The sequence below is a fragment of the Cervus canadensis genome, chromosome 29 (assembly GCF_019320065.1).
Source record: "Cervus canadensis isolate Bull #8, Minnesota chromosome 29, ASM1932006v1, whole genome shotgun sequence".
Taxonomy (NCBI): domain Eukaryota; kingdom Metazoa; phylum Chordata; class Mammalia; order Artiodactyla; family Cervidae; genus Cervus; species Cervus canadensis.
In genome coordinates this window covers 3054864-3069901 of record NC_057414.1, presented here as the reverse complement: position 1 = coordinate 3069901, position 15038 = coordinate 3054864, and the positions used below count along the sequence as shown (strand labels likewise).

Below are 15038 nucleotides of genomic sequence, written 5' to 3'. Positions count from 1 at the left end.
TTTGTTAGAATTAATGAATCAACAATGACACATTATTATTAAATAAAGCCCCTGGTTTATTCAGATTTCCTAGTTTTTTTTTTTTCACCTGTTTCTTTTTTCATTGTTCTTTTAGGATCCCATCCAGGATCCCACATTCCATGTAGTCATCGGGTCTCCTGGGGCTCCTCTTGGCTCTGACAGTCTCTCAGAGCCTCCTTGGTTTTGATGACCTTGGAGTGTTTTGAGAAGGACTGCTCAGATATTTTGTACACTCTCCCTCCACTGGAATTAGTGTCATGTTTCTCTCATGACTGAAGTGGGCTAATGGGTTTTGAAGAGGAAGCCCGCAGAGGTAAAGGCCATTTTTATCACATCAGATCAAGGCACATATGAGCAACACAGCTTATCATTGTTGCTGTTGACCAAGATCACCTGGCTGAAGAAGTGCTTGCCAGGTCTCTCCACGGTGAAGTTACGCCTTTCTTGGACTTCTTCGACATAGATTTGTCTCTACTCCCTCACTTATTTATTTATTCAGTCATTTATTTATATTAGAATGAACTCATGGCTATTTGTTTTATGCTCTGGGTTATGATCCAATACTGTCTAATTTTTTTTGCTCAAACTGTTCCAGTTTTGGCCATCGAAAACTCTTTTAGTTGGCTCTGTATCCCTTGGGGGCTTCCCAGGTGGCGCTAGTGGTAAAGAGCCCACCTGCCAATGCAGAGGACAAAAGAGACAGGAGTTCAATCCCTGGGTCGGGAAGATTCCCCGGGAGGAGGGCATGGTAATCCACTCCAGTATTCTTGCCTGGAGAATCCCACGGACAGAGGAACCTGGTGGGCTACAGTCCACGGGGTCGCAGAGAGTCAGACATGACTGAAGCGACTGAGCATGCATGGTAAGATTATATTTAGCTTTTTAAGAAATTGCCAAACTGTTTTCTAAAGAGGCTGTAAAACTTTGCACTCCCACCAGCAACGAATGAGTTTCTGTTGTTCCACCTCCTCTCCAGCAATTGGTATTGTCAGTTTTAAAAATTCTAGTCTTTGTAATAGATATGTGTGTGTGTGTGAGTCGCTCAGTTGTGTCTGACTCTTTGAGATCCCATGGGATGTAGCCCACCATATGTAGTGGTGTGTTATTATTGCTTGAATTTGTAACTCTCTATTGACCTAGGATGTTGAACATTGTTTTTCATATGCTTGTTTTTAACCTGTACATTTTCTTAGAGCAGTATTGTTCAAAAATTCTTGCCTTTTTTACTCTTTTTTCCTTATTGTTTAGTTTTAATAGTTCTTAGATCTGCAGTTTTAATGCAATCCCTATCAAAATTTGAATGGCCTCTTTTGCAGAAATAGGAAAGTCAATTTTCAAATTCATATGGAATAGCAAGGCACCCTGAACAACCAAAACCATTTTTAAAAAGAATATTTCAAAACTTAATATAAAACTACAGTAATTAAAACAGTGTGGTACTGGCATAAGTACATACAGATCAATAGAAAAGAATCAAGAATTCAGAAATAAATGCATACATCTACGAAAATTGGTTTTTGACAAGGATGCCAATTCCATTCAATGGAGAGAGAATAGTGTCTTCAAGAATGGGTGCTGGGACAACCGGATTGCCACGTGCAGAAGAATTCAAGTGGATTCCTACTTCACACCAAAACAAAAATTAATTCAAATGGATCAACAGCCTAAATATAAGAACCAAAATCATAAAACTCTTACAGAAAACACAGAGGCAAATCTTAATGACCTTGGGTTTGACTATGGATTCTTAGATATGCACCAAAATGGCAATAAAGAAAAAATTAGATAAACTGACTCCATCTAAAAACTTTTGTGCATAAAGGAACATTGCCAAGGAAGGGAAAATACAGCCTACAAAATGAGAGAAAATATTTGGAAATCACAGGTCTAATAATGGCTTAATATTCAGAATCTATAATTTATACAATACACAACATAAAGAAAAGCAACCCAATTAAAAAATGGGCAAATGACTTAGATATTTCTCCAAGGAAGATATACAAATGGCCAGTAGCACATGAAAAAATATACAGCATCATTAGTCATGGTTGTTTAGTTGCTAAATCTTGTCCGTCTCTTTTGTAACCCCACAAACTGCAGCCTGCCACGTTCCTCTGTCCATGGGATTTCCCAGGCAAGAATACTACAGTGGGTTGCCATTTCCTTCTCTAGGGGATCTTCCCCACCCGGGGATGGAACCCACATTTCCTGCATTGGCAGGTGGATTCTTTACCACTGAGCAACTTGGGAAGCCTATCATTAGTCATTGTGTGTATGGTTAGTCACTCAGTCGTGTCCAACTCTTCGCAACGCCATGGACTGCAGCCCCCAAGGCTTCTGTCCATGGGATTTTCCAGGCAAGGATACTGGAATGGCTTGCCCTGCCCTCCTCCAGGGGATCCTCCCGACCCAGGGATCAAACCCGGGTCTCCTGCATTGCAGGCGGATGCTTTACTGTCTGAGTTACTGGGGAAGCCCATTAGCCATCAGGGAAAATCAAATCAAAACTACACTAGATAACCATTTCACACCCACTAGGATGGCTGTAATTAAAAAAAAAAAAAGTAAATAACAAGTGTTGGTGAAGATGTGGAGAAACTGAAACTCCTGTATGTTGCTGGTAGGAATGTAAAGTGTTGCAGCCTCTGTGGGAAAATGGCTTCCAATTTCTTCAAAAAGCTGAACAGAATTACCATATGACCCCAACAATTCCATTCCAGAAACTAAAACAGATGTTCACTGCAGTATTATTCACCACAGCCAAAGGTGGAATCAACACATGAATGGATAAACAAAATGTGTACACATACAATAAAAATTATTCAAACATAACAAGGAATGAAGTTCTGATACATGCTACTTCATGGATGACCCTTGAAAACATTATGCTAAATGAAATAAGCCAGATACAAGAGGACAAATATTATATGATTTCACTTACAAGAAATATCTAGAATAGACAAATTCATCAGGACAGAAAGTAGATTAGAGATGACTAAAGGCTGGGTGGTGGGGAAGCCTTGGGTGAGTTATTACTTAATGGTAACAGAGTTTCTACTTAGGGCAATGAAAAAGTTTTGGAAATGGATAGTAATGATGGTTGCACAACATTATGAATGTACTTAATGCCACTTAACTGTACACTTAAAAATGGTTTAACCAAATCTTGTTTTATATCTATATACTTGACCACAACTTAAAAAGTCAAAACCGGATCATGTCCAAAAACCACTGAGCTGTATCCTAAAAATGAGTGAATTGTATGGTATGTGAATTGTAACTCAAAAAAGCTGTTTTAAAAGAATTCTTTGCATATTTTGGATACAAGTCCTGCATCAGACGTGTGTTTTGTAAATATTTCTTCCAGTCTGTGGCTTGTCTTTTCATTCTCTGACCAGTGTCTTGCACAGAATGGCCCCTTCTGGTTTGGGCACGGGCAGGGAGATGCAGGGGTAAGTAAGCCGTCATGGAATCTGCTCCCTGGCCCGGTTAAACCCTCTGGAGAAGGTGTCTGCCGGCAGAAGGTGCAGGAACTGTCCTCAAAAGGGATACTGGGGGACATGAGCTCCCCAACTGCCCTGCCTTTATCCTAAAGTGAAGAAGAGCAACACCCGGTGAAAAAAGACACCTCTTCCATGTAGGACTCCGTGTGGCTCTGCTGAACGAGGTCTGCCCTAGAACTGCCTAGAAGCCAGTGTAGGCTTCCTCAACCTTCTTACCCTGGCAGTGGCCGAAGCAGTGAGCCCCAGAGTGGCTCTGTGGGTGGCAGACATTAACAAGGAAGAGACCAGAATCCCCAAGGGGGGAGGGTTGTGTAGGGGGCTGAGAACAGTTCTTAATTAACCAATTCATTAATTAATACTGCTCTTATGACCCCCATTGTAGTCAAGGCTGATGATACCTGGGGCAACGTGGGTTAAGCCCTCTCTTCATAATGAGTCTCGGGTAATGCAAGGTTCCTTGTAGAAGAGAAGGCTGTGTAGGTGAGAAGTAAAAACTAACTGACACTTATGGCTATCTAGCTTCCCCAGATTTCCTTGGGGAGAGAAGCTTGAATGGGTAGGAAGTACCAGCTCTTCTCACTCTTCCACCAGCTGGAAAATACCTCATCTACAATGAGTACAAGTGCTTCTCGTTTAGTCGCGAAGTCATGTCCGACTCTTTTGTGACCCCATGGACTGTAGCCTGCCAGGCTCCTCTGTCCGAGGGATTTCCCAGGCAAGAATACTGGAGTGGGTTGCTATTTCCTTCTCCAGGGGATCTTCCTGACTCAAGGATCGAACACAGGTCTCCTGCATTGGCAGGCAGGTTCTTTACCACTGAGCCTTTACAGGGAATTTCACAATGACAGGGCGATTCAAGTCCATATACTGATCATCCCACCTAGCTGACGCTATCATCAGTTCTAAGAAAAGGACTAATAAATACCCAATCTCACTCCATCCTTATCACCTTGCGAGGAGGTTTTGCACCCTCTACGGTACAGAGGACACAGCTGAGCAGAAGACGTTATTCAAAGCTCCTGAAGTTGCACAGCCATTGACCCATATTTTATCGTTTCTTAAACCAGGATGCATCTTACAACCATTTGGTGTGATAACCTTTTTCCTGACGATTTCTTTGACTAGAGGTAAGTGACAGAACCAAGATTTGATCACAGGCTGCATTTTTTTAAAAAAATTGGGGTGTGGTTACTTTACAATGCTGTGTTAGCTTCTGCTGTACAATGGAGTGAATCCGCTATATGTGCACATATATCTCCTCCCTCTTGGACCTCTCTCCTGCCCGCCACCATCCCACCCCTCTAGGTCACCACAGAACACCACGCTGAGCGCCCTGTGATACACAGCGGCTTCCCACGAGCCATCTGTGTCACACGTGGCAGTGCACATATGTCCACTCCAATCTCCCAATTCATCCCCTGACCTCGTGTCCACATGTCTGTTTCCTCCGTCTGCGTCTCTATTCAGGAGCGGCTGCATCTTTGCCACGTACATAGTGTGTACCTTGCCAGGACCTTGGCGAGATGGACCTCAGAAAATGTGAGTTGGGATGGTGGGGGTGAAGGAAGGGTGGGAAAAAAAGAGAAATAGAGGGAAAAAGTAAATAAAAGTTAGAGTCCTTGGCTATTCCCAATTCCTCTTCGTTTTTGTTTTGTAACTTGGGAATCTGAAACTACGAGTTCTGGGCTGTGATTATGTTTTTATAAAGTAGCAATGATGACTCAGCTTATAAAAATCCTGAGGAATTGTTCCTCCTCTCAGAAGAACTGCTGGAACTGTAAGAAAAACCTATCTTAGGGTAGGCTCGACTCTGAAAATACGACTCATGGCACTTTGCAAAGCACTCTGGGCACATACAGTTCCCACTGTTTTTGTCATCAAAGCCCAAAGTCACCAGTTCACAAATTCCCTGTGCTGGCCATCACCTCTGCAAGCTTGGTATGACACCGAGGTCCCTGATTCTTTTGCAGGAAACATCTTGTACTTTCACTGAACACTATTAGGCAGGTGAGTTTTCACTGGTTTAGTAAAGACTGGAATTGTCTTTCCTTGGATCCAGGATCCCAGGCAGGCCAGGACATTTAATTATGACATCATCTTTGTTAATGACCACTTGGCTTTAAATAATAGTTTGAGTCTCTCTACAAGGCTGTTTCTCTTGGCTGACTGCCACCAACTTCTTTGGTATTTCAGGAAAAAGTATGACTGTTTAGCAACTGGTAATTTCAGGGATTAATTACCCTGAAACTATGTTTCTTTTCACCCTGAAACTAATGTTAAGGCAACCTCAGATTTATAAGTTTGCAGAGAAGAAATGCAGGTACTTTAGCTTTACTGTGGCTTCCAAAATAGGACAGGCACAAAATGATTCACTAGGTTGCAAGAGAAAAGTATTAGAACTCTATAAGAGAAAGCACTCAGGCTCTTGGCCTGGATAATATCCATAAGGTATACCAGGAGCCCTAAGGTAGGAGTAGGGTTTGTACAACATGGAGAAGTTGATGGTGGCAGGGGCATGGGGGAAGTCCTTAATCCTTCTTACTGCACTGAGAATTTATGGTTTCTGTATGCTTAGGCAAATAAAGTGTTGGGTCATATCATCCAGTTTTTGTTGTTACAGATTTTTTATTTGATCTTTTGGCTGCGCTGGGTCTTCACTGCTGCATGCAGGCTTTCTCTGGCTGCGCTGAGCGGGGCTTAGTCTTGGTTTCGGGGTTTGGGCTTCTCACTGTGGTGGCTTCTCTTGTGGCGCGTGGGCTTCAGGAGTTGCAGCACGTGGGCTTGGCTTTCGGGCTTAGATGCTTTGCAGCATGTGGGATCTTCCTGGACCAGGGATTTAACCGGTGTCCCTTGCATCGCAAGGCAGACTCTTAACCACTGGACCACCAGGGAAGCCCCATATCATCAAGTTTTAACAAAATCTTCAAAACAGGATAAGTGGGTTTTGAAAAATGGCTGATTCTCTTAGCAGAAAGCGACCTTGGGGTGTTCAGCCACGACACACTGATAGGAATCTACCAGTTGTGACTCTTTTTAAAATATTTGAATTGCTACAGAGCCGCTTCTCAGACTACCCCCCCCCCAGCCAGGCGCCCCGCCCAACCTGCTCTGGCTTCTCCCAGGGAACCTTTGGAACCTCCCCAAGATCAACAAACAATGGGTTAACGTTTGGCAAAGCGGGTGGCTTCAAGATCCCGCTATAGCACTAAAGGTCTGGGACTGTTTTGATTGGTTGGTGCCTATGCTGCGGCAGGGTTAAGCTTTCAGCCAACACCCCTGACCTTACCTGTCATATCCTCTTGCCTGAATGAGCATCTCTGGCCCAGCCGCTGAATTCCACCCGTAGGCTCAACCCAGGACAAAACTTACTGGCATCAGAGACTGGCACCAGAGATAAGACATTTAAATAGATCCCAGCATCAAATCCTCTGGAGAAGGAATTGACAACCCACTCCAGTATTCTTGCCTGGAAAATCCCATGGACAGAGGAGCCTGGTGGGCTACTGTCCAAGGTCACGAGAGTCGGACATGACTTAGCAACTGAGCATGCACACCATCAAGTGGCTCGAAGGCAGTGAGCCTGTCAGGCCGGCCCGTCCCAGCTCCTGCCGTCCAGAGACCCAGGCTTCCCAGTGCCCAGCTCCTCACAAACTAAGCTTTCCCCACAGGAGGGCTCCCTGCCCCTCTTGGCAATCTGCCTATTGCCTCCGGCTCCAGAGTCCTGCTGAACACTTGACACTCTCTTTTCACTCATTCTTCAAACATCTATGAGTTTCTACTTTGTGCCAAGGTGTACCCCATTAGGCAACCCGAAAAGAAACGCGCTTCTGGGTCGACCGGCAAAGACACGTGGATTAACGTGTACAGGTGATCCGGGGCCTCCGCCTTGGGCAGGGCACTGCTCCGACCTCCGAAATGGGATGCGGCCCATGTCACGGGCGGTGGGATTCACTGAAGTACCGAGTGTGAAATGCTCAGCACGGGTACTGGCACACAGAAGTGCTCAGGGAACCCCAATATTCTCATTATTATCACTGTTATCTGTTCATGGGGCTCAGTACAGAAGCTGGAGACAGCCCTGGAGGGTGGTCGGGAGCTCATCCGGCAGAGGGGGGCTGAAGGGACATCACCACATCCAGCGTAGTCACGCCTCCGATGGCTCAGGCCAGGCTCCTGCCTCTGCAGCCCTGTGTGGCCCCCACATCAAACTGCCCCCCGCCCCCAGCAGGCGCGCTCACTCTGCCTGTCACACTCTGGTTCACATCAGGACCCCTGCCCAGCATGCTCTGACTGCATCCCTCTTGCATCTTCCAAGCCCCAGTTGAGGCCAACTCCTCCAGGAGGTCTTCCCTGATACCCTACCTCATCCAGCTCTCCCCTCTCTCTTAGAGTCGGTGCCATACATCTCAGCACACGAAGGGCATTTCCTGCTTGATTTCTTGAGCATCAGTTAATTAACAAACGCGGGGTAGTGCGAACTAGACACTTTGAAGCAGCTAATACAGGCTGAAACACAACAATATCATCACCAATAGCAATAACAAGCGCACCCACAGGGTTAGGTCAGGCACTGAGACAGGCACTGTGTACCAATCATCTCATTTAATCCCCACAGCGACCCTGAGTTAACAATCCTATGATTGTTATCCCCATTTTATGGACTAGAAAACTGAGGCTGGAAAGGTAGTTAGGCAAGGTCACACAGCAGGTGGATGGAAGACCCAGGAGCAAAACCCAGACCCACATGTTTCCCAAGTTCACATTCTTTGCTCTGAACGGCTCCTGAGAGTGGCCACGTTAAACAGGTTGTTGGCTGAGTTGAGCCTCCTGTTGGCTCAGACGGTAAAGAATCTGCCCGCAATGCGGGAGACCTGGGTTCAGTCCCCGGGTTGGGAAGATTCCCTGGAGAAGGGAATGGCTAGCCACTCCAGTATTCCTGCCTGGAGAATCCTACGGACAGAGGAGACTGGCGGGCTGCAGGCCACGGGGTCGCAAAGAGGTGGACACGCTTGTGCAACTAACACCTCCAACTGAGTTGACTTTGATTTGATTGGAGGTGGAATTATTCTGCTTTTCCAAATACAGCCGGTTACCTTAGTGGTTCGGCCACTGCTAAGTGCTCCTCTGTATCAGCTCTGGGCCCATCAGCCTATGAGAAAAACAGTTGTGCTTGTGCCGCTGAGGTTATGTGCTTGGCCCATGACATACACGTAGCCATGTTTCCTTGGAGCAGTGTCGCTGCTGGAAGGAAGGATCAGCAGACACACGTGTAACAGTAAGGGTTTCTGTTCCACCACCATTACGTCATGCTTTGAGCTGAAGGCTTATGCTGTGGCCAGCTTCCTCCACCAATCAGCTGCAACAGCAGAGACGAGCCACGGCTGGGGGCAGTCAGCTGCGAAACTGTACAATTCAAGCTGATTAGCTGCTAGGGGATGGAAGGCATTTCCTCCTGCTCTTGCATATTTTTTCATGACTCTATTTGCTTGGGAGTTTTATGAGGGTGATGTGGATTCCCACTGGTGATAGGAAGTGAGATTACTGTGGCTGCTGCTCTCTGACTGAACCCCAGGTTTATGAAGGCCCCTGGGCATTCCTTTGAGATGGATATCTGGGGGGCTTCAGAAGCACCAGCACTGAGAAGTCTTAGCAGACACAGACCTGAGACACAGGCTTCCTTCCAGACACGCTTCTGTGAACAGGGGCACAATCACAGATCCAGAAACACACTGTCAATTCCCAAAAGGAGAGTGGGAGACATTGCTCCAGAGCGCTGAGAACGAACCCTAAACAAGCCTGGGCTCGAAGCCTGGGCTTTGGTACCGCAGGCTGCGAATATACAGAGGCTGCCTGGCTACAAGGTGCACACAGGTGCACGTCTGGTTCCAGCGGGACCTACAGTCCAATCCCCCTTCCGTGGGATGACGACCAGGATTCGGAGGTGCTGCCTCACACAGCCCACACTGGTGGGGGGACCGTAAGACCAAAGCCTCCAGTAAGGCCCTCCACTCTCCAGCTGTGTGATTCTGCGGGCAGTGACCTCATCTCTCTGAATTTGCTGACACAACTGGGTGGTTGTGTCGATTGAGTAAGAACACTGACGTTGGGATCTCTTTGTAGATTCAAAGATGTGGCAGAAAGGCATTTTAAAAAGGCTGTGACTCCTATGGCTGATTCATGTTGATGTTTGACAGAAAACCACAAAATTCTGTACAGCAGTTATCCTTCAATTAAAAACTATATAAACTATAGAAAGAAAGAAAAAGATACTGAATATAGTTCCTAGGGCTACACAGTAGGTCCTTGTTGATGACCTATTTTATAAATAATTGTGTGTATCTCCTAGTCCCAAACTCCTCATTTACCCCTCTCCGTCTTTCCCCCTGGGAATAACAAGTTTGTTTTCTATGTCTTTGAGGCTGCTTCTATTTTGTAAATAAATTCATTTGCATAAAGGCTGTCACTAAGCAATTTAGTATTGCACTATATGGTATTTATTTCCTTTCCCTTCAAGACAATACATTTTTTGAGGGCAGGGATGATGTTAACAAACAACGTGCCCCTTTGCCAGGCATGTCTTGCATACTTTTACTGCTTTATTGTTTCCAACATGGTCCCATGTGGTGGTTTATGTCACTGGAGACCAAACAGGCAGGTGTTATTACCCCCATTTATAGAAGAGGAAATTGAAGTCCAGGGGGGCCAATGGCACGCTGAGGGCATGTGGCTAGTACACACCAATCAAAGCATGGGAGAATAATGGCTCTTTCAATTGTGTTGCTACTGGAAGGCTAGTTTACGTAAAGTTGGTGCATAGGGAACGATTGCATCCATTGCAGAAGAGAAATGGAAGCGTCTGCTCCTGAAATCCTTGGCGACTCTAGGATTTTGTCCTACCTGAACAAGGAAACAGAGGTGGATAGCGGGAAGGCTTATGAATCATTCTGTTGGCAAAATTCCCTGTGACGGTTTGAATGCTTCATGGCCCTCTCTTCCCAAGAGGCTATTATTTAAAATCTAAATAATATTTCTCTTGGCACCCTGTTGGCCCTCTAACTCAGCGAGCCCTCAACAGAGGATTGGCACAAGAAGGCGATGGGCAGGGAGCCCCTGAGGGCCGGGGAGTACCACTTCCTTCCTCTAGCAGCACAGTGGCTCCTTGACCCACCTGGCCTGGGAAGACTGGGCCATAACGTGAACTATGACCTGGGAGAATAAAACATACACTGAATAGCTATTGTGTCAATATCTGCACGCCTGGGGCATGCCGATGCTTGGGTGGGGATGCCAGAACCGGACGTGAGAGCGCCCAAGGACAGGCTCATCTTACCGGGCAGCTGTCCAGCAGATGACCATTAAACTGTTCCACCCTGGTGTTAACTGAACCCTCCTCCTCCTCCCGGGCCTTGAGCTCAGCTCTGCACCCTATCAGGCGGAGCAGGAGGAGACCATTTTATCCTGGAGACAGATGACCAATGTGCACACAGGCGATCGGGGTGACAGAGGGATTGTAGGTCCACAGTCACTTTCGACTGGCTTTATAACAACTGTTTAGATTGATGGCTTCTTTAGGTGGTATGAAGTGATTGCATTTCCTTTGTTATATCTGACAATCACAAAACCCCAAAAGGATATCCTGATGACAGCAGTTCCCAAATTTTGCTACCTAGCAAAACCACTAATGCGCACATGCCAAGTCACTTCAGTCATGTCTGACTCTTTGTGACCCTAGGGACTGTAGCCCACCAGGCTTCTCTGTCCATAGGATTCTCCAGGCAAGAAGACTGGAGTGGGTTGCCATGCCCTCCTCTAGGGGATCTTCCTGACCCAGGGATCCAACCTGCATCTCTTATGCCTTCTGCACTGGCAGGCGGGTTCTTTACCACTAGGGCCACCTGGAAGCCCCAGAACCAGTAAGGGGCTGTTAAATGCCCAGGTCACACGCCATACCCATTAAGTGATAATTCTGGGAATGGGAAGTCTGGATGAAGAGTTTTTAAAAGTCCACAGGTGAGTCCAAGGTACAGCAATAGGGAACTACTGCCCTAGAGGTAAGCTATGAAAGTGTTTTGTTCATTTTGTAGACAGTAACTCGAAGGCTGAGAGTTTAATAATTTACCTAAAATCAAGACCCTAACAGCACTTTGGGATAGGACTTGAACCTTGAATTCCACTCCAAATTGGTGCTAATTCATTTCCATAATCACTCATTTAACAGGTACCTTTGGAGGACTAGCCATGGAGAAGGCACAAGACATACAAGAGACCAAATAGACATGGCCCCTGCCTCCATGGAGTTTCAGTGTAGTGATCTTTCTAGTCAAACCAGCATATTCTGCACCCCGTTATATTTTGGAATTAATGCAGAAGTAAGCAGACTAGTTCAGTGTCCGGCAGGCTGTGGTGCTCAGCAAAATAGTGCTAATGGTTATTTTTGTTGGAGTTCTGGCCTGTAGTGTGCAGATGACCCATAACAGGCCATGGAGGAGGGAGATGAGGTTTTGAAGGCACCAGTCCTCAATTCAAATTGTGACTCTTCCTCCACCAGCTGTGTGATCCTCAATAACATTCTTAACATCTCTGATCCTCAATTTGTTCATCTATAGAATGAGCATAGTAATTTGTTGTTCTTGTTATTGTTTAGTCACTCAGTCGTGTCCGAATCTTTGTGACCCCATGGACTGCAGCACGCCAGGCTTCCCTGTCCTTCACCATCATCTGGAGTTTGTTCAAACTCATGTCCATTGAGTCAGTGATGTTATCCTACCATCTCATCCTCTGTCACCCTTTTCTCCTCCTGCCCTCAATCTTTCCCAGCATCAGGGTCTTTTCCAAAGAGTCAGCTCTTCACACCAGGTGGCCAAAGTATTGGTTTCAGCTTTAGCATCAGTCCTTCTAGGGAATCTTCAGGGTTGATTTCCCCTAGGATTGACTGGTTGGATCTCCTTGTTGTCCAAGGGAATCTCAAGAGTTTCTCCAGTACCAGTTTTCGAAAGCATCAATTCTTTAGTGTTCAGCCGTCTTTATGGTTTAACTCTCACACCTGTACATGACTACTGGAAAAACCATAGCTTTGACTTTGTCAAAGTGTCACCTTTGTCAGCAAAGTGATGTCTTTGCTTCTGAAAATAGTTTAGGTTTGTCATAACTTTTCTTCCAAGGAGCAAGCATCCTTTAATTTCATGGCTGCAGTCACCATCTGCAATGATTTTAGAGCCCAAGAAAATAGTCTGTCACTGTTTTCATTTTTTCCCCATCTATTTGCCATGAAGTGATGGGACCAGATGCCATGATCTTAGTTTTTTGAGTTTTAAACCAGCTCCAGCTTTTTCACTCTCCTCTTTCACTTTCATCAAGAGGCTCTTTAGTTCTTCTTTGCTTTCTGCCATAAGGGTGGTGTCATCTGCATATCTGAGGTTATTGATATTTCTCTTGGCAATCTTGACTCCAGTTTGAGCTTCATCCAGCCCAGCATTTTGCATGATGTACTCTGCATATAAGTTAAATAAGCAGGGTGACAATATACAGCCTTGATGTACTCCTTTCCCAATTTTGAACTAGTCTCATGTTCCATGTCCGGTTCTAACTGTTGCTTCTTGACCTGTATACAGGTTTCTCAGGAGGCAGGTAAGGTGGTCTGGCATTCCCATCTCTTGAAGAATTTTCCAGTTTGTTATGATCCACATAAAGGTTTTAGCATAGACAATGAAGCAGAGGTAGATGTTTTTCTGGAATTCCATTGCTTTTTCAATAATTCAATGGACGTTGGCAATTTGATCTCTGGTTCCTCTGCCTTTTCTGAACCTAACCTGTACATCTGGAAGTTCAGTTCATGTACTGTTGAAGCCTAGCTTGAAGGGTTTTGAGCATTATTTTGCTAGCATGTGAAATGGGTGTATTTGTGAGGTAGTTTGAACATTCTTTGTCACTGCACTTCTTTGGGATTGGAGTGAAATATCCAGTCCTGTGGCCACTGCTGAGTTTTCCAAATTTGCTGGCATATTAAGTGCAGCACTTTCACAGCATCATCTTTTAGGATCTGAATTCCAGCTCAGCTGGAATTCCATCACCTCCACTAGCTTTTTTCGTGGTAATGCTTCCTAAGGCCCACTTGACTTCACACTCCAGGATGTCTGGCTCTAGGTGAGTGATCACACCATCATGGTTATCCGGGTCATTAAGACCTTTTTTGTACAGTTCTTCTGTGTATTCTTGCCACCTCTTCTTAATATCTTCTGCCTCTGTAAGGTCCAAACCATTTCTGTCCTTAACTGTGCACATCTATTTAGGAAACATTCCCTTTGTATCTCTAATTTTTTTTAAAAGAAATCTCTAGTCTTTTCCATTCTATTGTTTTCCTCTATTTCTTTGCATTGTTCACTTAAGAAGACTTTCTTATCTCTCCCTCCTATTCTTTGGAACTCTGCATTCAAATGGGTATATCTTTCCTTTTCTCCTTGCCTTTCACCTGTCTTCTTTTCACAGCTATTTGTAAGACCTCCTCAGACAGCCACTTTGCCTTTTTGCATTACTTTTCCTTGGGGATGGTCTTGATCCCTGCCTCCTGTACAATGTCATGAACCTCCAGCCACAGTTCAGGCACTCTATCAGATCTAATCCCTTGAATCTCTTTGTCACTTCCGTTGTATAATCATAAGGGATTTGATATCAGAAGAGAGCAGTGAGAACTAACTGAAGCCTCCAGTGTGGTGGTCAGCACATCTGAGGTCCTCAGTAAACACAGCTGTGACCAGGTCCCTGCCCGATGCTGAGTGCAGAGGGGGCCACAGGGTGCTGGAACTCGGTGCTCCCGAGAGGGCCAGCAGCCCAGAGGGTCCCTAGAACGTCTCATCCTATTTACCCTTCTAACCTCTACCATCAACCCATCCCGATCACCCTCCTTGGTACTCACCGTTGGGACATCATTTACTTGGAATTTAAGGATAAGTGTCCAGTAAATTTTCATCAGTGATGGAGACCAAATGAGAATCTAAAATTAGTGAGAGAATCTCAAAGGGGACTGATTCTTGTCATTCAAGTCATATCCGACTCTTTGTGACCCCATATACTGCAGCATGCCAGGTTTCCCCGTCCTTCACTGTCTCTCAGAGTTGACTGGACTGAAAGTTAAAGGCTGAAGTACCGCGACTGCTATCTGAACTGTAGTTCCACTTTTAAATTAGATTTATATTAAAAGAAAGGGAAAGGAAAATGCAGACCATGTGAGCTCCCCTTCTTACCAGAGCTTAGTTTATACCATCAACATTAAATTGTTTCTCTATTCCCTTCTGAGACAGAATCTAATCCTTGCACTTAACGAACCTGAGAGGCTCTTTAAAAATTTCTCATTTCATAAACATGATTAGCTCTGGGACCTCTGTGCTGAGGGACTACAGGTGCTTAATCAAATTGCTCTTTTCCACTGGTGCTTTCCTAAAAGGTAACTGGAATTCTGGCACGTGTGGCTTGGCTGCTATAGAGGACCCTGAAGGAAGCGATGCTGACATTCGCAGA

General features: G+C 45.4%; 1 protein-coding gene across 4 annotated transcripts in view; it reads right to left on the bottom strand.

The window, feature by feature from the left end:
- ME3 (malic enzyme 3) overlaps window positions 1–15038 on the bottom strand; it is a 219841-nt gene that overhangs the window by 118407 nt on the left and 86396 nt on the right. The gene's annotated exons all lie outside the window — the stretch shown is intronic.